Source organism: Lygodium microphyllum, chromosome 7 (genome assembly GCF_053477565.2).
Source record: "Lygodium microphyllum isolate KBCC chromosome 7, Lygodium_microphyllum_v1.1.10, whole genome shotgun sequence".
Lineage (NCBI taxonomy): Eukaryota > Viridiplantae > Streptophyta > Polypodiopsida > Schizaeales > Lygodiaceae > Lygodium > Lygodium microphyllum.
Genome location: NC_141141.1, coordinates 81,411,848 through 81,439,731, shown reverse-complemented (window position 1 = coordinate 81,439,731; position 27,884 = coordinate 81,411,848).

The following is a 27,884-nucleotide window of genomic DNA, read 5'->3' as shown; positions in this document are numbered from 1 at the left end:
CTCATAAGGTTTGGAATTGAGCTCTCTCTCTTCTATGCCTATTGAGGCCAAGTTTGGAAGCTTCTTTGGGAGGAGCCATAAAGATCCCTAACCATGAAGTAGTTCCCAACTCCCTCAGTAACATTAAAAATGTGATTTCAACAAGTTGCTCCATTTTCTTAGCCTATCAAAAATGTGGCCTTGATCTCCAGCACCTCTTCAAGCCATTGGCACTACAGAAAGGTCTCATTTGAGGCATAGGAGAATGCTTCAACCATGGCATTGAAGGCTTGATCTTGGTATTGAATAGTCCACAGGTAGTCCCAAATAGTGCTACATTTTAGCTTTTGATATTTATGCTTGCTTGGTACTAGCTATTGATGCCATTTAAGATCGGAATCATGCCCGTATGTTATGGGAAGCCATGCATATGATATGCCATTGATTTGGTGCTCATTTTGGCCTTATTTATGCTCAATTTAATAGTGAATTTACTACAGTAATAGAGCAAGTTTAAAGCTATTAAACTCGGGTTATGTTATGCTATTGGTCTCGGTGCTTCCCAAATGCTTGTTATGATTATTTGGATGCAAACCGAGGTTGGCAAATGTCTTGGATGGTTCTTAAATGTATTTTGAGCCTCATTTGAGCTATGTATTGGTTGGCATTTACTTCACATTGGTCTACACTGGCATGCTTTGTGACAAAGGTTATACCTATAGTCTATGCATGACCTATTGGTACATGCTTTGAAGCATATGTCAGGGATGCATGCTACCTACATTGTTTGAGCTTCTTTTTCACTTGGAGCTTCAATTGGGCTTATACGTGGATACTTTGGAACCTCTTTTGGATATTACATGGCTTGTTAGAGATTTACTTGGGTCGTACATGATGTACTAGGATTCTATCAAATGCTTGACCATCTACATGCTCTTGGTGCTCTCATGATGTACGGTCTTGGCTATGAGATATCTTATGAATTTACATGCTATATCTTAGCTTCGTTGCTCATTTTCTATCAAATTTTGTGCTAGTGGGAGTTTTATGCTTATGGTTTTGGATTTACCCAGAGCTTGCATGTTATGCATTTGGGCCATTACTTGAGATCTGAGACTAGGATCTCTTTCACATCCTTGACTATGATATTTTATTGGTGGATGCTTCCATGTCTACTCTTGGATTCTTATGAGCTTATTTAATCCGTCTTCATTGAGCACACATCGACCTTTGTCATGTCTTGCCAGTGGTGTGTACATCTTGCTTACTACTTACAGAATGTATCGATTGTACTGACAGACTCTCTTGAAAAATTTGGGTATTTGGCTCATGTTCATTGGCTATCATACTGCCTCTACTATGGCCACTTGATGCATGATTGGATTTGGCAGTCACTATTGTCATTGGATCTCTATTAGCTCACTATTTGTTCTCATTTACTCACTACTGTCATTTATTATAGCAAGTTGTTTTATGTGGACTATGATGTATTTACTGAGCTTAATCATGTCCTTTTTATGTACTTTTGGTACTATTTAGTAGATAGCTAGTCATTCTAGGATATTCTCTTACTTTTAGCTTCTTTTGGTAGTGGTTTTGGCATGTTTACTACTAATTAAAACAGGCTGCTTTCTGCATCGTCTTCCTCTATTTAACTCATTATTGTTAGTCATCTCAAGGATATAGCTTTGTTTACATTGCCAAGTTGGATGGCACCAACTATGGCTACTAGAAATCTCAAACATTCCAGGTTTTGGTATAGAAATTACAGATTAACCCACTAAGAAACAAAGGTATTAAACCCAAGAATATAGATGATGATGTCCCGGCTGATTTAGAGGCACTATGCAAGTCCACTATCATTTTATCACTCTTTGAAGAGGTCCATAATAATGTTGTTGAAGATGAAGATCAGAGTGCATAGAATCTATGGGAAAAGATTTAGGAATTTTATGCAAAATAAAGCCCTATTTCAAAGATGTATTGGAGAATTAATGGATTTTCACATGAGGGAGGGGACCCCACTATTTGCTCAGTTTAGCTAGTTTCTTTCTATCATGAAGAAACTTCTTCAACATGGTATTGAGTTTTAGGATAATCTGTACCCTTTGTTTCTGCTTGGCACTTTACCTGAGTCTTGGGACGTATTCTGCACAGTGATCTATACCAACAAACTTGATGGGTTGAAATTGCAAGATGTAGAGAGTGCTCTTGTGACTGAAGAAATTAACAGGAAAAACAATGATACTTCCTATAATTCACATGCTTTATCCGTTAGAGGTGGAAAAAGTGACAAGAAAGTTAACGATCGTCATGGAAAGGACTCTCAGAAGTCCTAGTCTAAGTCAGGTGGACGTCGTAAGTCCCATGGACATAAGTCTAATCTTAAATGCCATTATTGTGGAAAAGCAGGACACATATGGCGACAGTACCATAAGATGCGCGATGACAAGCGCAAAGAAAAGGAAAAAGAAAAAGTGCATGAGAAATCTAATGATCACAGCATTATACCTGTAAAGTCCAACGTAAAGATTGAGGAGATAAATGCAATGCAACCTGAGGAGTCCGATGGTGACTACATCTTAGCAGCCTCTTCATGTGATGCCTCTCAATTGACCAAGGCTCAGTCTATTCATGCACCAGGTTGGCTCTTGGATTTGGGTGCGTCTTTTCATGTGACCCTCTATTGTGAGTGGCTTCATACCTATCATAGTGTTGACGGAGAGGGAGAGGGAGAGGGAGAGGAAAGAGAGGGAAATTAAAGAGAGGGAGAGGGATGAAATGGGAGAGGGAGAGGGAGAGGGGGGGGAGATGAAAACATAATAGGGAAATGAGAGAGGGAGAGAGAGGGAAAAGAAATGAGAGAAGGAGAGGAAGAGAGCAAAAGGAAATAAGAGAGAGAGAGGAGAGAGAAAAAAAAGAGAGAATGAGAGGAGAGAGAAAAAGAGATAAGATGTTAAACATAATAGGCAAAGAGAGAAAGAGAGGGTGTGGGTGAGGGAGGGAGAGGAAATGAGAGAGGGAGAGGAAGAGAGAAAAGAAAATGAGAGAGGGAGAGGAGAGAGAAAAAGAAATGAGAGAGAGAAGAGAGAAAAAAAGAGAAAGATCATTAAACCTAATGGAAAAATAGAGAGAGAGAGGGTCAGGGTGAGGGAGGGAGAGGAAATGAGAGAGGGAGAGAAAGAAAGAAAGGGAAATGAGAGAGGGAGAGGAGAGAGAAAACGAGAAAAAATTTATTAAATCTAATAGACAAAGAGAAAAAGAGAGGGTCAGGGTGAGGGAGGGATAGGAAATGAGACATTGAGAGAAAGAGAGAAAGGTAAATGAGAGAGGGAGAGGAGAGAGAAAAAAAATGAGAGAGAGAGGAGAGAGAAAAAAAGAGAAAAATCATTAAACCTAATAGGGAAAGAGAGAAAGAGAGGGTGAGGGCGAGGGAGGGAGAGGAAGAGAGAAAAGGAAATGAGAGAGGGAGATGAGAGAGAAAAAAAATGAGAGAGAGAGAAGAGAAAAAAAGAGAGAAAGATCATTAAACCTAATGGGAAAAGAGAGAAAGAGAGGGTTAGGGTGAGGGAGGGAGAGGAAATGAGAGAGGGAGAGAAAGAAAGAAAGGGAAATGAGAGAGGGAGAGGAGAGAGAAAAAAGAACGAGAGAGAGAGAGGAGAGAAAAAAAGGGAAAGAAAGAGAAAAAGGGAAATGAGAGAGGGAGAGGAGAAAGAAAAAGGAACGAAAGAGAGAGGAGAGAGAAAAAGAGAAAAAATCATTAAACCTAATAGGGAAAGAGAGAAAGAGAGGGTTAGGGTGAGGGAGGGAGAGGAAATGGGAAAGAGGGAGAAAGAGAGAAAGGGAAATGAGAGAGGTAGAGGAGAGAGAAAAAGAGAAAAAAATCATTAAATCTAATAGAGAAAGAGAGAAAGAGAGGGTCAGGGTGAGGGAGGGACAAGAAATGAGAGAGGGAGAGAAAGAGAGAAAGGGAAATGAGAGAGGGATAGGAGAGAGAAAAGGAAATGAGAGAGAGAGAGAGAGGAGAGAGAAAAAAAGAAAAATCATTAAAACTAATAGGGAAAGAGAGAAAGACAGGGTTAGGTTGAGGGAGGGAGAGAAAATGAGAGAGGGGGAGAAAGAGAGAAAGGGAAATGAGAGAGGGAGAGGAGAGAGAAAAAAATGAGATAGGGAGAGGAGAGAGAAAAAGAGAAAAAATTAGTAAACCTAATAGAGAAAGAGAGAAAGAGAGGGTGAGGGTTAGAGAGGGAGAGGAAATGAGAGAGGGAGAAAGAGAGAAAGGGAAATGAGAGTGAAAAGGAAATGAGATGGAGAGGATAGAGAAAAAGAAATATGAGAGAGAGAGGAGAGAGAAAAAGAGATAAAAATCATTAAACCTAATAGGGAAAGAGAGAAAGAGAGGGTACGCTAGCACCTTCTACATAGTATCATAGTACTGGGTACTTGGCCCTATGATACTAGAGTACTAGGTGCTAGATAATAAGATGCTATGATATTATGTGCTAGGTACTTAGTACTACGTACTAAATACTAGTGTTCTATGATACTATATGCTAGGTCATAGAAAAAGAGAGAGATGGAAGGAGAGGATAACAATCTAAGAAAATAAAATAATGATAACAAAAACAAATTGTTTGTTGTAACGTAGACAAAATGGAAAACGAAGAAGGTCCTGCTATTCAAGATCGCGAGGCGTATCTTAATCAGCGTGTCCCATGTCCTTGCTCTCAATGCAAGCTGGCAATTAGACGAAAACGCCGATTGTCTATAGAACATGTACGACGATTTGGCGAGTTTCAATCTGAGATCATTGATCAGGCAATTGCGGATTTTCAGCAAATGGTAATTTGAAGTTAATATCAATCATGCATTGTACTCACAAGCTAATTGAATACCATATACAATAAGATTGGGTCTCGCTAGCAAATTTTCTATCCAGGGAGGTGATGTCTCATCCCTAGGAGGAGTGCACCCTTTGCGGCCAATTGGAAGAGTACGTGGGCATGCGATGGATGGAGTGTAGGAGCCAATCCACCACTTGCAAGGCCAATCTATACCGTCAATGCCAGAGGAGACAGGCAACCTTTCAGACCTACCTACAATCTTGGAGCCTGAGATGGAGGCAATGATCGATGCATTGATTCCCATGGATGTCGAGACTTCTGATCCGCTTAGAGAGGAAGCATCCATACCATTATATGATGGATGCTGAGTATCTCGGCTGAAGACACTGCTTGCACTATTAAGTATGTGAGCAAAATACGGGTGGAGCGATACGAGTGTGACCGAGTTGTTCAGGTACCTTGTACATATGCTTCATTGAAATTTTTTTTCGGCACTATTATTACAAACATTTGTGCTTTTTCAAGATGTTTATGATTTTTTCAGGTTATTGAAATATCATATATTACCACCTACAAATACCATGCCTGAGTCTCATGATGATGCACAGCATGTTTTACAAAAGCTTGGCATGGACTACAATAACATCCATGCATGTATCAATGATTGCATACTGTTTCGAGGAGAATACAAGACTATGGAGACATGTCCAAAGTGTGGTGCTCACAGGTATTGACATGACTTGCAAGGGAAAACCATCCTTCAAAAAGTTCTTAGACACTTTCTACTTATCCCCCGCATAAACCACATGTTTCATACGTCCAGCATGGCGAGCTTGACAACGTGGCATGCGCAGAATAGGTCCACGGATAGAGTTCAACGAATATCAGCGCATTCACGCGCATGGAGCTACATTGACTCTACCTTCCCAGGCTTTGCCTGAGAGCCAAGGAATCTTTGGCTCAGTCTTGCAATGGATGGCGTGAACCCATTCGGTCCGTGCTCAACTTCTTACAGTATGTGGCCTGTAGTCCTTGTCAACTACAATATCCCTCCATGGCTTTCTACGAAGAAAGGACATCTCATCCTTAGCTTACTTATCCCTGGCCGCTACAAAGTCAAAAATATGGACGTGTATCTTCATCCATTAGTTGATGAGCTTAAGATTTTGTGGGAGGAGGGGATCACCATGCAAGATATGAGCAGGCGTGATGGTCGGCGGTTAGCCAATATTCGAGTCCTTCTCATGTGGACGATGCATGACTTTCCGGGATTCGGAGAGTGCTCAGGTGAGTAGGCCTCCATTCTTGTTGGTAATATCTATATTTTATCTCATTCAAGAAAGTATTCACTGGGTTGTGATATTGAAACAGGTCTGGTTACCTCAGGTTATCATGCATGTCCATTGTGCGGGCCACAATTAGACTCCCGAAGGTCATGAAGAATATGGTATATCAAGGACACACTGCTTTCTTGCCAGAGGATCATGAACTCAGGGAAGGTTTCCTTGGAAAACCTCCAACACGTATAGAGGCTGCAAGCTAGTACGAGCTGAAAATGGTCCACGCACCGAATCACATCCAAACGAAATGCGACTGTTCTCAGTTTTCTACGAGTTGCCATATTGGACCCACTTACAGGTCAACCACTTATTGGCATAATGCTTTCTCATATTGGACCCACTTACAGTTTTCTCATTTATTCATAATGCTTTCTCATTTGTAGCAGTTTGTACTACCAATCGTGATCGCAGGATGTCTTACTCCAGAAATATGCGGGGCCATTTACATGTTGTAGACTTTGGTGCAATGGATCTCACAGAAGGAGATTAAGACTTCCTCTATTGAATCCACGAGGCGGGGAGTAGTGGAGACGGTCTGTCTCTTTGAGAAATATCTGCCTACCAGCATGCTTACGATACAAATCCACCTTCTTGTGCATCTTGTAGATGAAGTGGAGATTGGTGGACTTGTCCATATGCGATAGATGTTCTTCTTGGAGCGCTTCATGAAAACCCTGAAAGGCTTTGTGCCACAATGAGCTCGGCCAAAAGGTAGCATGACTGAAGGTTGGTTGGTGTCTGAGGCGCTAGTGCATATTTCACAATGGCTACCAACAGTGGATCCAGACAATGAAATGCTATGGTCGCTGAAGGATGATGATAGACTGACTGGAGATGTGGTGGTTGGAAATGGGGTTAAAAAAGGAATCGATACCTCAATGGAGGAGAAGGTGAATTGCTTTTGTATGTTTCACCATGCCTCTATGGAGATGTGGGTCACCAAGTACCAGATCGCTAGGTAAGATCGAGAGGAAGCGCGAGCTGAATTCCGACGTAGTATGTGTCATCGATCTATTCGATATCCCGAAAGCATGGAGGAGATTCTGCGGTTCATGTCAATGCGATGGTTGCATGGAGCTTTGACATGGAGGAGATGCCACTGTTTGAGCAAGAGAGCCGGCGACGAGCAACGGATCAAAACACGGTTGTGGATGAGATGGAGTATTTTGGGAACTTGCAAAGTATTATTACGGTGGATTACTGTAGCTTCTCCATGATACTATTCGATGTGGAGTGGTTCAAAGTGGTACTTGAAGGAGCTGGAGCAACAATTCGACCAGGTCCATCTAGATTTCTCGAAATAGATTCCGAAAAAAAATGGACGGATTTGCGGGATACCTTTGTGTTGCCGGCCCATTGTAAACAGGTGCATGGACTCATTTTTTTGCTAATTGTATTACGACATGGTTTATGTCACAATGGTTTGAACTCTCTTGTACATGTTTGTGAATAGGTAATCTTCTATCCAAACCCCCGACAACCTTGATGGTGGTATGTTATACCTTCAACTCCCCAAAGTGCAAGAGTATATGATCAAAGTGATGTTCCAAGTATAGATGAAGATAATATGCAAATAGAGGGGTCGATATTGCAAGGGGTGGAGGTCGTCGAAAGCTTGGAGCCAGCATTGGCTAACAATGATGGAAATATAGGAGTCCAAGAATTCTTTGAGAACGAGGTGGACTCATTCTTTTGTGGTGACATGTCTATCGACCTTCTCATGTATGCAAAGTTGTGTCAAGAGATTAACATGGGACCATAGGATACTTCATACTTGGAGCATCCAGTTACTCAATTCGTTGACCAATCGCTTATAAGGGTACATAAGATATGCATTTTAAGTGAGATTTTTTTAAATGATTTATATTACTGTGCTTTGTATGATTTAAATTGATAATTCTAACATAATTTTTTATCTATATAGGTGACATTTTCAGGATGAGTCGAGGGATGGGCGATGAGGAGTTAGAGGATATCTTCACATGCATGTCTCCAGACCAGATCGCGAGATTCAGAGATATGGCAGACCAGGAGCTATCTCAATCTTCATCAGGGCGCTCTGCTAGATCTACTTCAGTGCAATCCGATGCTTCGGCTTTGAGCAGACGAGCTCGACGCTCCAGACTTGGGCCAGAGGGAGGGAGTGCTTCGGGGTCAGGGGGATGGTGCAGAGATACAGAGGTAGTGAGATCGCGGTCGACACAGGATACAAGTGCATCTCCTCACTCTCATGGCCCTTCCAAGGAGTGTGGCTCAGGCTCAGGTGGATACTGTGGAGGCACGAACGCGGTGTCTCCATCTCATTGTTTAGTTCGAGCTATGTCACCTCAAGGATTTGTCACACCTGTGGGGACGTCTTCTCCAATTACTCCGGCTTTTGCTCAGCCGTTAGTAGGTGGCACCCCTGTGGGTGCCACTTCGAGAGATATTACCCCGGTCGGTACACCGGATCCACAAGGGTCTCCTAGATATACCCAGGAGCATGGACGTAGATGGAAGAGGACCCATCTTAGGCAAACTCCAGGGGGATATGGATATCTAGTCAATGGTAGGTTAGGAGCCATCATCATGAATGATGAGGGGAGGAGGGTGATGGCTCGCATGAGAGAGTTGTGCCAACAAGTTTTTCGGCACAACGTCTTGGATCATTGGAAGAACATACTGGAGGGGAGCAAGGACTACATAGTAGCATCCTTTCACCAGGAGTTTCCGGTTCCAGCCTCAATAGATAGATTCTCTACGGGCTGGATGATGGATTGCATGCATGCATACATGTCACACAGACGATCCGACGCACGCAAGGCAATCAAGAGTGGGGCTGCAAAGCCCGAGTGGTTAAATGCAGATGACTGGCACTGACTAAGGGAGGAGGCTACAGATTCTCCAGGATGTTGGAGTCAGCAGCGCGAGGCGGCGAGGGTACGACTTGAGGCAGGAGTGGTCCATCATCTTGGGAGTGGCGGCCACAGGACATATTTGGAGGACTTTTTAAGTTTTTCTTTTGTTTTGCTTGTTTATTTTCTTGCAATATTCTTTGTACTGACAATCATGTTTCTAATAGTTAGCATTTTATTTTCTTTGCAGCACTCCATTACAAATCGCGATCTGACTGGCCTTGAGACTCGATATGTAGAGAGGCATGGTCTCACTTCATTGATCGACCGATTGTATAGATGCGGCAGCCCTGTAAGTCACTCATCTTTCTTATCCGTAGTTACCATGTTTAATTAGAATGCATTATTGTATGGTGGACTTATGTGTTGTTTCTTTTTTTGCAAAGTTCGTTCAATGCTCCTTTGTGGCAGGATGAGCTTTCGGGGGATGGGATATGTAGCTCGCCCTTGGATCCCTGAAGCTCACACACCTTTATTTTTGAGTCGCCTGATCTAGGTAGACATTTTCTATGTATTAGTGATATCTTGTCATGATTTTACCAATCGCTTATTATGCGATCATGTATTTATTTCATATATCAGTGTTATGATTTCAGTATACATTGTTTTTATTTGCAAGCGCATTGCACACAGTGCAGAAACTATTTTATATGGCTCTAATAAAGCACACAGTGCTAGCTGCCTTGCCACAAAATTTGTTTTTTCCCTATTACTTCGCTATTAGCATCGCAAATTTTACTGCTTGCGTCATTATTGGTGTCATTATGTACGTCGCAAACCATCGCTATTAGCGTCGATATTGGCGTCGGTATCAACGTCACAAAAAAATGCGACGTTGATACCGACGCCAATACCGATGCTAATAGCGACGGTGATACCGACTATTCTATGGCGTCATCAATAATGACGCTTTTTGCGACGATGGGGGAAAATTTTTTTATTTGCATTTTTGTCGCTTTAAACGTCGATATAAGGCCTATATCTTATTGTAACAAATCCAAAATTCGAAAGGCCTATATGAAAGCCCTCATAGGGTTAATATTTTTAAAGCAATTTTTTTTAAAATAAATTCCCCCTCTCCTCTAGCCGACTGTCGAGCTCGAGGAAGAGGGGAATAGCAAGAGAGTAAGCTCCTTGCTGGAGCTTGCGAGGGCAATGATGCATGCCCGTCGACACGTAAGAGGGGGGAGGATCTTATCCCCTCCCCTATATAACTAAGGGGGGCCGCATGGCTCAAAGGGGGACGGAAGGGCAGAGATGGAAAAGATGACGCTGCCGCCACAATGCCGTGCAGTGCCACCACCATGAGAGAGAGAAGCTTCGCCTGTGCCACTTGAGGGAGGTAGGAGGATTGCCATGGTGCTGCTGAAGGAGGAGACGCCGTCAAAACCCATCGCCTCTGTTGTCGTCCGGGGCCCCAGTTGCTTGATCACCACTGAGTCACTGTAAGTTTCCCCCCTCCCACGTGGCAGAAGCTTTAGAAGCTTCCTGGGGGGAAGCTTCTAAAGGGCTAAATAAGCCCCCTTTCACCCCTGTGTCCTAAAACCTCCCAAGGCTCCCCTTCTTATGCCTTTTGAAACCTTTCCCCCCCCTCGTGGTTTTAACCCCCTATAAGCCCCCTTTTCCTTGGGCTTTATAAGCCCCTTCCCCCCCCAAAAGAACTAAGGCCTTAAAGGTCTTATTACCTTTTCCCCCGTGTTTAATCCCTTAAACCCCTATCCCTTGGTTTCGAGATCACCCCCCCGTGTTTTATCCCTTGAAACCCCTTTCACCCCCCGTGTCGTAAAACCCTCCAAGGGCCCCTTCTTGTGCCTCTTATTACCTCCCCCCTCGTGTTTAAAGGTCTATAAGCCCCCTTTTCCCCCAATAAGAGTGGGGCTTAGAGGTCCTATTATTACCCTCCCTCGTGTTTAAAGGTCTATAAGCCCCCTTTTTCCCCAATAAGAGTGGGGCTTAGAGGTCCTATTATTACCCCCCTTTCGTGCTTTTAATCTCTCTTAAGCCCTTTCCTTGGGCTTTGAAGGTACCTCCCTAAAAATTTTCCTTTAGGTTTTACAAGTCCCTTTTTCCCCCCATAAAAGGTTACCCCAAATAACCTTTCCTTTTCCCCCCATGTTTTGTTAAAATCCCCCTTAGGCCATGCAAAAATACCCCTTGGAACTCTCCTGCACCTTGTTTATTTTCCACACCTTTCTATTCCCTGTTCGTGCGAGTTTACAAAGGCCATTAAGCCTTCCCCATGGCTTCAATGTGTCTTAGTCGTGAGAAATTTTGAAGCACCCCCTTCCGAAATCCCTACTTCAAGGAGGGAGCCTTCTAAAACTACTTTCGATGGACGGGGCAAGGGAGCAACAGTGGAATTCCGAAGAGGAGTTGTAAAGCTGCTTCCACGTCCGAAAGATTACAATTGCAATGTCTCCTAAGAAAGTCCAAGGTGCAACCGTGGGAGGGTCGTCTCCCAGCATTCACGTGGATATCTCATCCCAAGCCTAGGTTTTCCTTCTTAATTTTTATTTGATATTGTTGTAATTCAATCATGCAAGGTTAATTGTTAGAAATAGGATATATTTTTGTCCCAGTTGTTCATGATGAAGGAACTTAGTCATTATTATTTTTAATGAAACATGCAAAATAAAGAAAGCATAAATGCATTTCTAGCAAATAGCTTTATGAATTGAAATGAATTATAAGCTAGATTATTACCCATTAAAATAGTATAATTCCGTTAAGCCTAGAAGTATAAGTTGCATCTTGCACTGTTAACCCATATTCTCTTCGCAATGAATCATCATGGAAAGTGCAAAGCATGAAATGATTCTTACGATGCATAAACTCTATGAAATTATCCTTTGTCAACTGCATAAATTATCAAGTAAAAGGTTGCTTATTTAGCATGAATTTTGTTCGCAAAGTAAAGGGAAGATTAGTTGAAATTAACCTAACCTATGCCTGACCTCAAAACAATAAGTTAGGGTTAAAAAATTAATTTACGCATAGACAAAGAATCATGTGGAAGTAATCTCGAAATTATCTTCCAGAGTTAACCAAATTGGCATAAACCTAAAACATCTAAACCTCGGAGTACTCGTTTGGAATGAGTTAAATTCCAAGAAATGCCTATACCTTAATTACTTGCCCACAGAGGCATATAAATGTTATAATCCCTTTACACATGCGACACTTGTGAGCAGAGATGTTATATTTGATGAGATGGCTACTTGGTATGCATCACCTACATCAATACCATTTGATATGCCTTTTGCACATGCTTCTACAACTAATTTGCAACAGAGTACTACATTGATAGGTCCTAGTGTGACATATGTATCTTCCTCTATATCTCCATGTGTGCTGAAAAGATAGTCATACTTGCATGTCCATGCTTCTACAACTGATTTGCATCAGAGTACTACATTGACAAGTCCTAGTGTGATAGATGTATCTTCCTCTATATCTCCATGTGTGCTGAAAAGATAGTCATCCTCGCATGTCCATCCTCACATGCATCCATATGCCTTCATTGTTGGGAGAGTGATTGAAGAATGCTTGATGCATAGGAATAGCATCATGTAGGAGAAGTAAGATTATAAGGTAATGTAATGCTAATATTATAAGGAAGAAGGTAGAAAATTTTTGAACAAAAAAATGGAAACAAGGAGAGAGAATCATAGGCAATATGGAGATTATGAGTGTGGAGCGAGGAACATGTTGGTGAATGATACAATGTAGGAATTAATGAGGGGGATAATTTATGATTTAACATACTGATGTCATGAATCATATGGAAGAATGGAGCCACTAGAGAGAGAGAGAGAGAGAGAGAGAGAGAGTGTGTGTGTGTGTGTGTGTGTGAGTGAGAGAGAGAGGTGAGTAGGCAATATGTATTTCTCTATTAATTGCTTATATATATATACATTTTGTGATGGCATTTAAATTAAGTTTTTTGAATATTAATTAGCGGTATATTTCAATAGCTGCCTCCCTAAAACCATGTCACTCTCAAGCTAGCCAATGGTGTGGGGATCATCTTTAATACTTCTTCATGAAAGCTCTTTGTAGCAACATTGCCACCTTTATCCGCCTCTTTATGCTGAATGTCTTCCTTAATAGATCATTGCCACATTGGATGCTTTCTCTATGCATTGATTGTTTCAATCTTATTCCAAATCTCTAACTCTAAGATTACTACCCTCTCAATAGTAGCAAGTTTCCTTCTTCTATTCATAGCATTCCCTATCATTCCATCTCATGCAATAATAAAAAATAACACCTACATGCTCCCCAAAATTAGCCTTCTAAATGCTAACATTGGCCCTGGCTTCCAAAAGCTAAGGGTTAATTGCCTTTACAATTTAGCTATCTAGTTTTCCATGAAGACAAGTCAAAGTTTAGCTCTCTATTTTCCCTTAAGACTTCAAGCACTTTTGCATACCCCTAGAACCTTTGCAATGTGAGAATAGGCCACCCCCTTTTTTTGGTGGGGCTTTTACCCTCCACCTCTAGGAGTTAATTCACAGAATGTTGCACAGAATTTTTTCATGTGATGAATGTTAATACGTATGATAATGCATATGGCCAACCTAGACTATATATATGTCTAGCCTAGCCTCTACATCTCCATCTAGCCTACCCTATGCTTAGCCATGTAGGCATAGGTTCAACTAGAAAGACATACAAACTATGCTAGACATACGTGTAGATTGTCTTGTGTTGTATATTCTTACATTGCCATATGTGATATGTGATCTATGAAACATTTTAATTTTAGATTCTTGGAAAATTTTATGTTTCATGGATTGTTGTCACTGATCCAAATTTGATATTTCTTAGTGGATACCTTTATTCATAATTCATACAGCTATTGACATATCTAGGATTCACCTCTTAAAATGATGACCTAGATATTTAGAGGGAATAGATTATGAGACCTATGCTATCTCATTCATGACACTTCCATCTACAAGTTTAGAATCCTCCACTTTTTATTTCATTTTCTCAATGACTTTAAAAGGTAGGGAGTGTCAATGAATGCAAATACAAGAGAGAGTGGCAGTGGTAGTCATGGATGTCCTTGAAGTGGTGAGAGAAATAGCATATAGAGGATACTTGGGACTCTATTTGGGTGATGATATATCTTCAATGTCAACATCACTTCATGAGAAGACTAGATCATACCTAATAAGGGTGAACTAAAGTGGTAATTGTATAGACAAGAATGATGAACTATTTGTGTTTCATAATGCATGAGAATTAGGCATTTCTCCTTTTCCTTAATTGAAAAAAATCCAAATGTGCTCAAAGAAACATCCATGTGATGCATAGGAAGTGTTCCCATTCCAAGGAACCATCAAGGCTATGCATACGGCATATTATCATTCCAACGATGTGAGTTCTCTTAACAAATGGGAAACAAAGTAAGATCCCATCAATCTTGCACATCAAGAGGACATTCTTAAGGAGAAATCCCATTGAAGCTAATAGGAAAAGAGAGCAAGGATCTCCTCAACTAGCTTATTCTTCAACAACTCACAAGGGCAAGTGGCTTCTTGTGGGGGGGAGCACAAAGCTGCCACATGTCGCCCCACTAAAATATTTTGTATATATATTGAGAAGATACATTAAGTTTGTAAAATTACACTTCACAAGAATCAGACAGAATCAATCACATCATAAATGTATAAAGTTGACATCATGATTAGATACTTACAACTTAATCTATGTTTTGATGCCGTCTATGCCTAGCATATTCATTGTATGATAAACAACTTTTTCTTTGTAGAACATATCAGTCTACAACTCAACTTCATGTGCAATTGCAGAGAGCATGTTGTCTCGATGTCTGTTACAAGCTTCTATGGTAGCTTTAAGTTCAATTAACCTTGCTGACAACTCCTCTATCATTTGAGATCACCATCCAATCTCTCCAAGAAAAGGTTATTTGTTTGCACCAAATGCTTCTCAAATCTTCATAATCTTCACCTTTGTTCGCTCAACAAATACTATCTTCTCTGCCTTTTTCCCACTTTGTTTGCAACATATGTTGAATTATTTGTGCATAACAAACGACTTGAAAGTCATTCTCATTAACAACATTGCACGCTTTAGCATGGTATTAATGTACAATACATGAAGCAAAGGGAAAAACACTTAAAGCATGAGCTTGTCTATAGCTAGTCATCTATCCACTTTGTGGCTTGCTAAATTGTCAATCCACCTATGAAATTTGTGACTCCCTCTTCCTTTTTCTGCAATTAAGCAGGTCTTTTGCACCCAAAACGTATCAGACCTTTGAAGTATTGCAAGAAATCCTATACTGAAGCCCCTACACAATCAATGCATTCCATACCGCTATATCTTGAAGTGGCAAAGTGCTAAATACCTTGCTTGCCTCTGCTAGCAATCCACATTTCATATACATAATAACTAGTCCTTTGTGTAAGTGAGGCTCTTTTTCCATTTCCCTTTTCACTATTTCAAAGTGTGTGAATTCATCTATTTCAGAAGCTCCCATTGTATTGTGAGCTTTCAAGATGAGAACATACATAAGTGCGTCCAATAATGACATTTTTAAGCTACATTTCTTTGAGAACCATGAGCACCTCATCCTGAAGACCATGTTCAACATATGTTGTGGTTAATGCATTCCACAAACTTCTTCTATGTCAAGTGATGTGATTACGTGAAAGAACCATTGCCTAACGGGCTAATTAAAGAAGCTGATTGTTACATGTTCAACTAAATGTGTTAGGTTACTAGATAATTAAAACAACTTGAGGAAAGTGTAGTGTACATGGCCATAGGTCCGTTCTACAGATGGATGGTCCCGGTTGGCCGAGAACTTTTCTCAAATCACAATGGACAGTCAGAAGATCGTCAACGAACACAAACAACAGGAGCGTTGACCTAGAATTATGATTTATCTCGATTCACGTTGTTTTAGGGGAACGGAATGGGACTATGCCTTATGGCAGAGAGGTTGAGCTTTGCATCCCTCTCATTTCCCATTCTCCTTGAACCAATTACAGCCTGAATCTGCTTCTCGGACCTGGTGTTTCTCCGTAAAGTAGTTTTCTTGGGTCCGACACTAGTTGCCGTTAGGAAATGACCAATAAGGAAAACCCTAATTCAGGTCGATCGTAAGTGGAAATGGCCGGAATACTTCTGCTACGTGGCAGACGTGGAAAACCCTAGATCGCAAACCCCGTAACATTCCATGGGAGTGCCGGGCGGAGCTTTCTAGACATCCTTTCCGATGGACTGCTAAGACGTGTCCAGAAGATACAAGTGGACATGTTACAATAACCCATGACTCACATTATGAAATGCAACTACGAAAGACATTACACCTATTAGCTACAATTGATATCATGCATAGAAGTCTTGCAAGAGTAATTGAAAGATTATGAAGTAACGGTATTATGAATGAGAATTTTTATGTGTATATAGAAGTTTTAGATTATGGATATATTGAGTGCTACTATGTTATAGAATCACATAATGATTCTACTATATACCACTTACACACTAGGTGAATATCAAATGATTGGAGAAGATGGAGATTTTAAGATTTATCACAGTCGTGTGGATATATATTCAATGAATGAAAAAATTAAGAAAAAGACATCAATATAAATATTTCAAGTATATGCTTATGGGACACTTATCCATGATTGTGACAAATTCTCTAGGCTCATAATTGGTCTCCAAAATAGTTTGAATATTAATTATTGCATTTTATTAACTTAATGAAAATTTTGGGTGGATCAAAACACATAAAGGAGTTATCTTGAGTGTTATAGGGCTTTTAGGCCTAAAAACCAACAAATTAATGCATTTTACAAAAAGTGGCATTTTAGGATAAGAAAAGATAAAATTTTCAATTCTACTCACATTGGCTAGGAGGTCATGTATGTTTTGATCAATTTGAGTACCTGGACAACTATATTCTTGGCTTGAAGGAGAAAGTTAGAGTAAAAACAAGTTGCAATAAGTTTAGGACAATATTACTGACTTTAGCGATTTAAGATAAGGTTTCTTACTTAAGGCTTGTACTTGCCCATTGTTGATTGATGCCTTGGGCTAGCAAAGGGATATGTTACTTGAAGATGAAACTAAAGTGATGGTTCTAAAGATAGATTTGTAGGATGCTAAGGATGTTGTTTCTATGTTGAATAAGAGACAGATGTGGCACACTAGATTGTGGATTGGTTCTATTTTTCCATTTTCTTCTTCTATGCCTTCATATGCATCTTCTTCAATAGCTACTCCTATACCTTTACATGTTTCTATCGCTATCTCTTTGGCTTCTCCTAGCAAGGATGAGGGTATGGATGAGTTAATCAAATGTATGAGGGAGCTAAAGTGAAATATGTCAAGGGTGGAGGATAAAGTAAAGACTACAAGTCCATCTACACCACTCAACATTTTGAGAAGAGAAGCCTTTGTATGTAGATGCATATGGTGCAATAACACCAAACATGACCACGTGGATTGTAAGGCATTCAAAAAGGCTCATAGGAAAAATTTGGTTTTTTTGCAAGATGGAAATATTTACTCTACTAAAATGAGACAACATATAGCCATGAACTTTGGGAAATGAGGTACCTAACAGATCCTTGATGATATGACTATGCCGACTGCATATATCATCGTAGTGTTGGGGGTAAAGGTACCCGTGCCTAGCCACCCACATTTACTCACTGTAAATTGTATCCACACACCTATATACTACAAGTGGTGGATGCCCATCACTATCACTTTATTCTCTATGCTTTCACTTATTATTGAATAAGAGAAGGTTGGTCACACATTGTGACTATCCACATATAGTGTCTCTCTTTGTTCCTCTCTTGCTCCATTTGTAGCTCTTACTTTGCTAGACTTTTTTTTGCATATATGCTTCCATTTAGGCTCTACCTTTCAATTAGTACCAAGGCTTCGACTCAAGGAGCTTCACTTAATCTTTTTTTAAAGCCCATGAAGAAGCTTTAGCTCAAGATTTCATGGTATCCCTGTTTCTTCGTTTGGATGTATGCAATGAGTCTTTCCTTCTTGCTACTTGTTCCACAGCTTAGTCCCAACTTATCAAGGAGCTTTCTGATGCTTAGCTAAGCCAGCTTGTTGAGTAATTATTGAGTTGAGAATAGCTATTTGATCAATTTTGAGTGGATATAAAGCATACTATGGAAGTCATGGATAGTTGTGGTAGCTTGATAGCACTTTCTTATTTTGGCCATAACTTTTGCATACTATATCGCATTTAGGTGTTCTATAGCTAGAAACAAAGATACAATGAGAGCTACAAAAATAGGTACTCACCATGAGTTGATTCTTTGCATGCTTTTAGTTCTTTTCTTTACAAATAATAAAACAATTCTAGTTTGGACAACCAAGGATTTTATTAATTTATGATCTATTGATGCTTATGGGAAATGCTTACAATGCATGGATGATGCATTGATGCTTCGAAGAAGATTTCATACTAATTAGAGCTTGAGTAGCTTATTCATTGAAGATTTTATTGCTGTAATAATAGTTTGGGCAACAATCATACACTAGTAAGCTTCATGCTTTGAATGCCTATTATGTCTACATGGTATTTTGGGTATACTACATGTCCATGGTGATGCCTAACATTGACATATGAGTCTTAGTATGGTTATGATATGATTTGGTACTTGGATTTGAGCTACACTTGACGTACTTAGGATTTGGTTAGTTGCTTTGAAATTCTGTGCTTACTCCCTGATTCATATTAAAGCTTCATTAGATACTTATGCTCCCAGATGTATTTCTAATATGCTTGGGCTTCTCCGATGCTTTGATATATATATGTCTTGAGCTATGCTTTCTCACTTAGGATTCAAGATTCACTTCCAATGGGAGACAATTGTACTTGTGGTTCTTTGAGATAGTGTGGCTCTTGGCTCATGTATATGATCCCTTGTATGCTATTGATGGACGCAGTTACCTCCACTTGTAGGTTGATTTGATTTCCTATGCTTAGGAAATTGGCAATTACCTTTGCTAATAGCTTGTTAGTGATCTATATATACATATTGGTTATGTATTGATCACCTTTACTCTTTGCTAATTCGGTTGTGTATTTGACCAATATCGTTGGTTACTTTTAAGATCTTCTACATGCATGATGTATATGCTTATGGGATGTATGGTTTACTCACGCTTTGAGCTCGTGATAGTCTTTGGTATCGATGCTCTATACTTGTCACTACTAGTTCTATTCTTTGTATCCTAGTCACTACTTGGATATACTTGGCAGTGGGAGCTTGCTTTCTCAGTTGTTTGCCCATAATAGGACTAATATATACTACTATCTTTATTTTAGCATTGCTATAATTATAGTTTTCAACATTCTTTTGGAGAGTAGAAAATTTGTTTTGGCACTTTATTGATTGCAATTTATGGATCGCTATACTCTCATTGTTTGCACTATCTTTCCTGATTTTTTGCATCAATTTTGTGGAAGTTTTATTGAATTTATAGTAGCACATACTCTTGTCATTTGTAGATATTTGTGGTTATTTTCGTAGGTTCATTAGCATATTGTGCGATTTTTGGTATTAAAAAGCTTGATGACAATAACTTCTAGTATTAGAAGACAAGAGATATGGTAAGTCTTAGTCCAGAAGAGGCAAGTTAAGCCATTGAAGCTAGAGGGAATGAAGTTCAATCTTTATGGAGCTTATCTTGCATATCCCTCATCTCAGCAGAGGTACCACGAGTGCATTCATTGAAGATCTAAAAACTTCTACCGGGGATAGCATTGATTGGGAATCCATTGATCAATTATGGGTACCATATAGGTTATTATAGGTTTACTATAGGAGAAATTTGAGTCATTATACTCCTTAGAGCATGGGAGAGGTGTATTCAATGGTGATATGGCATTTGGACCTTCATTTGGATGAATCCTTAGTCATCTACAGGCATCCCAGGTTATCTAAGATTGATTACTAGTCTTATACATGTTATTCTACTCAAACAATGAATTGGAACCACTTTTGGAAGGCTTTTTACTTGGTTACAAGTGTTACAAGATAATGCAAAGAATTTCTAGGACATATATTGGGTTTGCAAGTTGTATTCAGCTCCTACACATCATATAAAGGGTACTATAGGATTGGGAGACATTATCTTCGATTTAGGATATGTGGTTATGATAAAATGATGCTTTTAGAAGATGTAGGACTATTTCAGATAGTAGTAAAAGAATATTTCATGAATATTATATTTTTATTTTTAAATTGGGTATTATAGCTCATCTTAAAAATATATTTGTGGGCTTCATTTTCCATTAAAAAGCTCTTGATTTGGATATTGAAGTCAAAAGTTATAGCCATTTGTATCAGGGGGTCTGCTACGACTACATCATACTAGTGAGCAGAAATGGTTGTGGGAACAAAGGGAAGAATAATTCTAATAATAATACTTAGCAACGAATCAAGAAAGAATGTGAGGTAGTACTTGAGGCATGTCATGATGATAAATATCCTCAAGAATATGGTGCATATAGTATTCTTAATGCCACTCTTTGTAGCCATGAGACTGGCATTCCATCAGACACATGGAATTAGTTTCCAAATTGGATCAAGTGGTTGAATAATTAGTTCAATCTAATATGCAAACCAATGAATTTATGGAGCACATGGACCAATCTATTAAGGATTCCTTTGAGAAGTCTTCTTCTTTTACTAGAGATTCTTTGGACAAACTTGGTACTCAAATCTTTATGCTTGTAGCAACACAAATGGTAGTTAAATAGAGTAGGGATAAACAATCCTTTCAGCAGTAGATAATAATCCTCAACCACCATGTATTATTGGAAAGAAGGCGATACTACACATTACTTACGAGATTGGAAGACTTCTTTTAGAGTTGATAGCATGTTTTGAGTATTCATGGGTCAAATCCTCCTCAAACCACTAAAAACCAAAAACCTATTCCTCTAGGTAGGTTTCGAACCAACTATAATAGGAGTGCTTCTAATTATTCAAATCCCAATGGAAGTTACACAGACATATAATCCCAAGAAACTAATGGACAACAAGGCTTTGACATTTTCCCTAGGTGAGATGACCAAAAGATTCACTTTGCTACTCTTCTGAAATCATTTTGTGATTGATTCACAAGGAGAAAAGGGAAAAAACCCTCATCAAGGACGGCAGATCCTTACGCAAGTTATCTTGCAAAAAGACGTATTTTTTGGGTATCCTTCTAAATAAGGAAAGTTGTAAACCAGAAACTAGCATATCTAAGGTACCTTAGGGTTAACCAAGTTGGGTATGCCCTACACCGGAATGTAAGAGATCTTGCCAAGTTACAAGACACCTTGGGAACGAGTGCTGATACACTCAAAAAGGAAAGAACACTTCCTTAGCAGTTTGCCATACACCTTGAGAGCTTTGCTCATACATGGTGGAGGTACATAAAGAGGAAAAATCAACAAGTAGATAGTTGGGAGTAATTCAAAGCTAAGATGGCTCAAGTGTTCATATCTCCCATTGAGAAATAAAAGTTTGTTAGAAGATTGCATCAATTGGACCAAAGAAGCCTATCAACTAGGTCAATTACAAATCAATTTTTAAATCTTACCATGTATGTAGAGACATGTATGTAGAGAGTGTGAGTGATGATGCAAAGTTTCATAAGTATGTCTATTTTTTGGAGGCTAATTTGTTAGTTGATGTTACGGCCCAAAAACATGCCACACTGTTCTATGCAATTGAGCTAACAAAGAGGTATGCTTGTAAGTATATGAGGGACATTCCTATAAAGGTTTCTTTTGAACAACAAAGTGATGTTTCTAAATAGGGCAACTTTGATGGAAATTATGGAGGTTCCAGTACTTCATTTAGTAGTCCCAAAGTCCCTATATAAAAAGTCCCAAGTCAATTATTTAAGATAGCAAAGTTCGTCAAATCCAGGAATCATTCATAAAGTGGTGCCTAGGTAAGGGGACAATATACCCGAAAATAATTTAGCAAAGAATTTCAAGTTTATACTTATGAAGCTTTTCACAAAAGAAAAGAAAAGGTTCTATGCTTCAAATGTTGTGAAAATTATATGGCTGATCATGCATCCATTAACTACACCTTCAAGAATACCAAGACTAAGAATTACAATGTGATAGTATTTGTGGATATGGATAATGAGGTTATCAATGAGCCACTAGTGAGTGCACAATAAAAATTTGAAGAGCATGATGAGGATCTTGATCTTGATTATTCTTATGAGGTTATGAATGGATTTATAGATTTACTTCTTACTACCACTACCCTTTGTTAATTTCCATGGATGCTTGAACAGGTTCAAGGAGCCCTAATACACTGAATCATATGAAGGGTATCATTCATGGAAAGTTACCCTTCATATGAAGGGTATCATTCATGGAAAGAATATATTTGTCGTGATAAAAAGTGGCACTACACATATTTTTGTGAATAAGCTAGTTATGGAAAGGTTACACTATTTTTCCACTGATTTTTTATAACAACCCATAAGAGTATAAGCAGCTAATTGTGAAGAGAAAATCAAGACTCAAATGTGCCCACAGGTTTTCATATAGTTAGTTAAAAATTATGAGATACAAGTGAACCTAATTGCTTTAGAAATGGGACCCATAGATATTGTGCTTGGTTGTGATTGGATGATGACTTTAGGAAAAAATACTATGGATTTCTCGTAGTTGCACATAGAGTTTACCATTAATAGTGGGAAACCTATCCATCTATAGGGAATCCCAAGTAAATCTGATTTTCAACTTGTTAGTATTAAGCAACTCAAGAAGCAGTACAAGAAGCGCTTATATGATTTTATTTTACATCTAAACAAAGATGTAGAAGATCAATCCAATAATTCAGCAAACCATCCAACTTTGAAAGCTCTAATTGAGGATTATAGGGACTAATTTGAACTACCTACTTTATTACCTTGTAAGAGAGCAATGGATCATATAGTTGATTTGGACCCTCATTCAAAGCCAGCCAATAAGCCACCCTACAAATTGTCAAAAATTAAATGTGAACATGAGGAAGTGGCCAAGAAAATTAAGGATCCTTTATAGATGAGTCTAGTTCTTCACCTTATGAAACTTTGGTCTTGTTAATGAAGAAGAAATATTGATCCTTCAATATGTGTATTGATTATAGGGATCTAAAAAATATCACAGTGAAGAACATGTATCCAATTCCAAGAGTTAATGATTTTCTTGATGAGCTCCAAGGGGCTAGATTATTTATCAAGATTGATTTGAGGTCCAGATGTCATCGGATTTGTATGCAAGAGGGTGATGAAGTTAAAACTACCTTTAGGACTGATTATGGGCACCATTTGGGCTTACTAATGCTCCAGCTACCTTCTAGAGTCCAATGAATGAGATTTTACATCCTTTTCTCTTAGGTTTTTGACATGTTGAGGAATCACAAACTCTTTTCTAAGGAGAAGAAGTGCTCTTTCATGTAGACTAAAGTGGAGTAGTTGGGCCATATTGAAAATGAATAAGGGATACAAACTGCCACTAAGAAGATGGTGTGTTAGAGATTGGCCCACATCTACCACCACTGCTTTTCTTAGAGGATTTTTGTGTCTACTATCATTCTAGTAGATTCATAAAGCATTATGCAACTGTAGTAGCTCCTTTGACTGATATGTTGAAGAAGGAAGCTTTCTTTTGGAATGCACTTTCAGATAGTAGCTTCAACTAGTTAAAGGAATGACGTACTTATTCTCCTATTGTAATATGCTTAGATTTTCTAAAGATTTAACAACATAGTGTGATTCCAGTGGTTGTGGCATAGGAGCTATTTTCCTATAGGAGCATAGAATTATTTCCTTTGAAAGCCGCAAGCTTACACATAAAGAGATAATAAATGTATATGACCAAGAGATGCTGATTATGGACAAAGAAATGGTACCATTATTTGTATGGGAGCTGGTTTAGAGTTCAAAGTGATCACAAGGTCCTAACGTATTCTTTTACTCAATCAAATCCTACCCCTAAGTAGCATAGGTGTGTAGCTACCTTGCAAAATTATAATTTATATATCAGTCATATAAGGGGAAAAAGAAATGAACACTATATTAGGGAATTTGGGAATTTCCATGCACTTTGCAAACCCCCAATACCTTTAGTATTTGACCACATGGCCAAATCTTGTCGTCTTACTTAAAGGTGGATTCTATCCTAAATGCTATATAAGAAACCTTCCCAAATCTCACTTTCAAATATGGATTATGATTTAATCATGTGGTCAAATATTTATCACTTATTTGAAATTGAGGCTTGGGAAATTCCCAAAATCTCTAATATGGTATTAATGTAGTAGCCGATTGTCTTTCTAAAATGTAGGCATATTGGGTTTTTCAAATATGAATGAGTTACATGGTCACTAGATTGAGGGGTTACAAGAAGCCTATCTTTTGGATGATCAGCTCAGCCATGTATTTTAGAAATTATAGCAAAGTCTTATGGAGGAAAACTCACATTATGATCTTAAAAATTGTCTCATTTGGCATAATAGCAAGATTATTATTCCCTCTACTTCTTCTTTCAGATTGAGAATCATTGAGGAGTTACAATCTTTGCCCATAGCTACATCTTTTTTAAAGTGTTTAACACCTATGATAAAATCAACAAGAGCTTTCACTTAAAAGGATTATGGAAATATATTAGAAACTATGCCATGAAGTGTATGCTTGTTAGCAAAATAAGGATAACATCACCCATAACCCAAGTAGTTTCTTGCAACCATTGCCCATTCCAAAAGAAAAATGGACACATATCACTGTGTATTTCATTACTCATGTATGTATTACCAAAATGGTTGGAATGGCATTTATGTGGTAGTGGATAGACTCACTAAGGTAGCCCTTTTCATTTGTACCAATACTCAGTTCATTGCTTTAGAAGTGATTAGTCAGCTCATGGAGCAGATCTTTGGATCATATGGATTACTGCATGTTATTGTGAATTATAGGAATACCAAGATTATGAGTGACAATTGGCATGTGGTATTCGGCTCCACGAGAACTAAAATGGCTCCTTCCACAACCTATCATCTGGTAATGGTCAAACAAAAAGGATAAATAATTGGTTGGAGACTTACCTTCAACATTTCTCTCATGATGTGCAACATGCATGGGATTCATAGTTGCATTTGGGTGAGTTTTCCTATAATAACTCTACTCTCAGAAATCTATAGCATTCTGTTGGAACACATCATGCTAGCATTGGAGTTTCACCCTTTGAGGCTATGTATGGCTACAAGGTGCCCCTATCCATAGTTATTTTTAGTGAGAAGATTAATGCTCGTGGAAAGGAAGAATTGGAAAGAATGTAGGCCCTTCTTCAACCATGTAAGATGAATCTTAAAAACATTCAAGGCCAAATAAAGGTGTATGCTGATGAGAAGAGGTAACCCTTGGAGTTCCAAGAGGGAGAGTTAGTTCTATTGAAAGTACCCAAGTCTTGATATTCTACTCTAAAGGATGGATCCAATAACAAACTTGCTCATAGGTTCTATGGGCCCTATAGGATCTTGAAGTGTATTGGAGACTTGGTAAATAGATTGGAACTTCCCTCTTCCACTAAGATTTATAATGTATTTCATGTCAGCTCAAACCCTTTTATGATACCTAGGTGGACATAGTTGATGAGTTTCATGCTATGAATGAATGACTTGTTCTGTACATTCCTAAGGTGGTCGTAGGTCAATGTAAAAAGAATCTTTGCTCTCATTCCATTTGATCATAATACAATTATTGTCTCTCATATCACCTGCTTGCACTTAGTTTTCATGTCTTCTACTTTCTTTTCTATCTTTCTAGTATTTCTCTCTCCTCATCACTCATTCTCTCTTTTTCTCTTGTTTCTCTCACCTCTTAGCCCTCCCCTTGACACATTATCCACAAAGATGTATTTTAATATTGTTGATACTAAGGGTGGTGCTTATGCATTATAGAAAATGATTTACGGTCTTTATGAGAAGCAAAGTCTTGCATCTGAGTGTTATATTGGTTGAAGAAACTTGTGGACCGTTACATGAAGGAGAGTATGGCTATGTCTATTCATTTGAACGATTTTCATTCTAGTTTCAACTAGCTTGTATCATAGGGCATTCATTTTAAAGATAATATCACATATTTGTTCTCGCTTGTTACACTACCTGAGTCAAAGGACATGTTTCCTACCAACATGAGTGCTCATCCTCATGAGGGTGATTTTAAATGTAATGATGTAGAGGGTGCTCCACTGAGAAAAGACATGAATAGGAAGAATATTGATGCAACCCTCACTTCTCATGCATTCATAATTAGAGGTAGAAACGGTGGTAATGGACATAACGACCATGATAGAGACTCATAATCCAACAAGGGCAAGTCTTAGTCCTATGGGCTAAAGAGTACCGCTGCTCACGCTAAGCCTAGCATATAAGGCTAGATTGATTGCAAAGGAGTTTCAGTAGGAGCATGGTATTGACTTCAATGAAGTTTTTTCTGCTATGGTTAGGATGACTACCCTACACTTGGTCTAGGCCTTGGTTGTTCAGCTAGATTTGGATAGTTATCAAATGGATGCTAATATAGCTTTCTTGCATGGGGAGTTGCATGATGGGATTTATATACAATATCCTAAGGGCTTTATAGAGAAAGGTAGAGAACACCTAGTATGCAAATTGAAAAAGAGTCTTTATGGGCTTAAGAAGGCACCTAAGGAGTGGTAGCATATGCTTGATGCTTAAGAGTCTTTATGGGCTTAAGAAGGCACCTAAGGAGTGGTAGCATATGCTTGATGCTTAAGAGTCTTTATGGGCTTAAGAAGGCACCTAAGGAGTGGTACCGTATGTTTGATGCTTTTATGCATTTGTAGGGTTATTCTTGCATTAATCATGGGTTACAATGTGATTGATATTATAAGACAGTAGAAAGTCCACCTCTAGGTATGTCTTTACCCAAGATGAAGAGCCTTGTATACTATTGAGGCTAAGTACTTTCCATCCTTGACGCTTGCAAGGAAGCCCTATGGTTAAGCCATCTACTTGTAGATCTTGGTATGATGATGAATCCTACATTGTATTTAAGTTTGATGAGTGTCATTTAGTGCTTCCCTAATCTGGTCTTCCATGTGAATACAAAGCACATTGAGGTGCGCCATCACTTCATTAGGGAGGTGGTAGAAAATAAGTCTATTGAGCTTGTTAAGATTCCTAGAAATACAAATCTTGCAAATCTACTTACTAAAAGTCTCCTAGTGGAATGATATACATCTCTTAGGAGGTTAATGGTGGGTGTAGGATGAGACGATGTCTTCCCTTATCTTGTTGTACTCCATGTACACTTTGTAATTATCTCATTTTTTTTATTTTACTCCTCACTAAGGCACATTCACCTTTAAGTGGGAGGTTATTGGGGGCAAAGGTGCCTCCACCTAGCCACTTACATTTACTCACTACTTACACTAAGGTGGTAAATACCCATCTCTATTACTTCATTATTTATTATTTTAGTGAGACTATCGTTAAAGGAAAGGCAAGTCACATATTATGATTGTTGGAATTCTCACATACACTATCTCTCTCTCTCACTCTCTTGCTCCATTCACAATAGATCTTGCTTTGCTCTTTCTTCTACTTGTGGGATTCCACTACTAAGGCTTACCTTCATGTAGATGGTAGATCTTATGGTCTAAAAATTTATAAGAAGTCAAATAACAAAAAAGAAAGCATTGGACCTTTTCCTTGTAGACTACAAAGAAGGGTAAAATACATCGGCCAAAGTTGTGTAGACTATTAGATCACGTATTGATT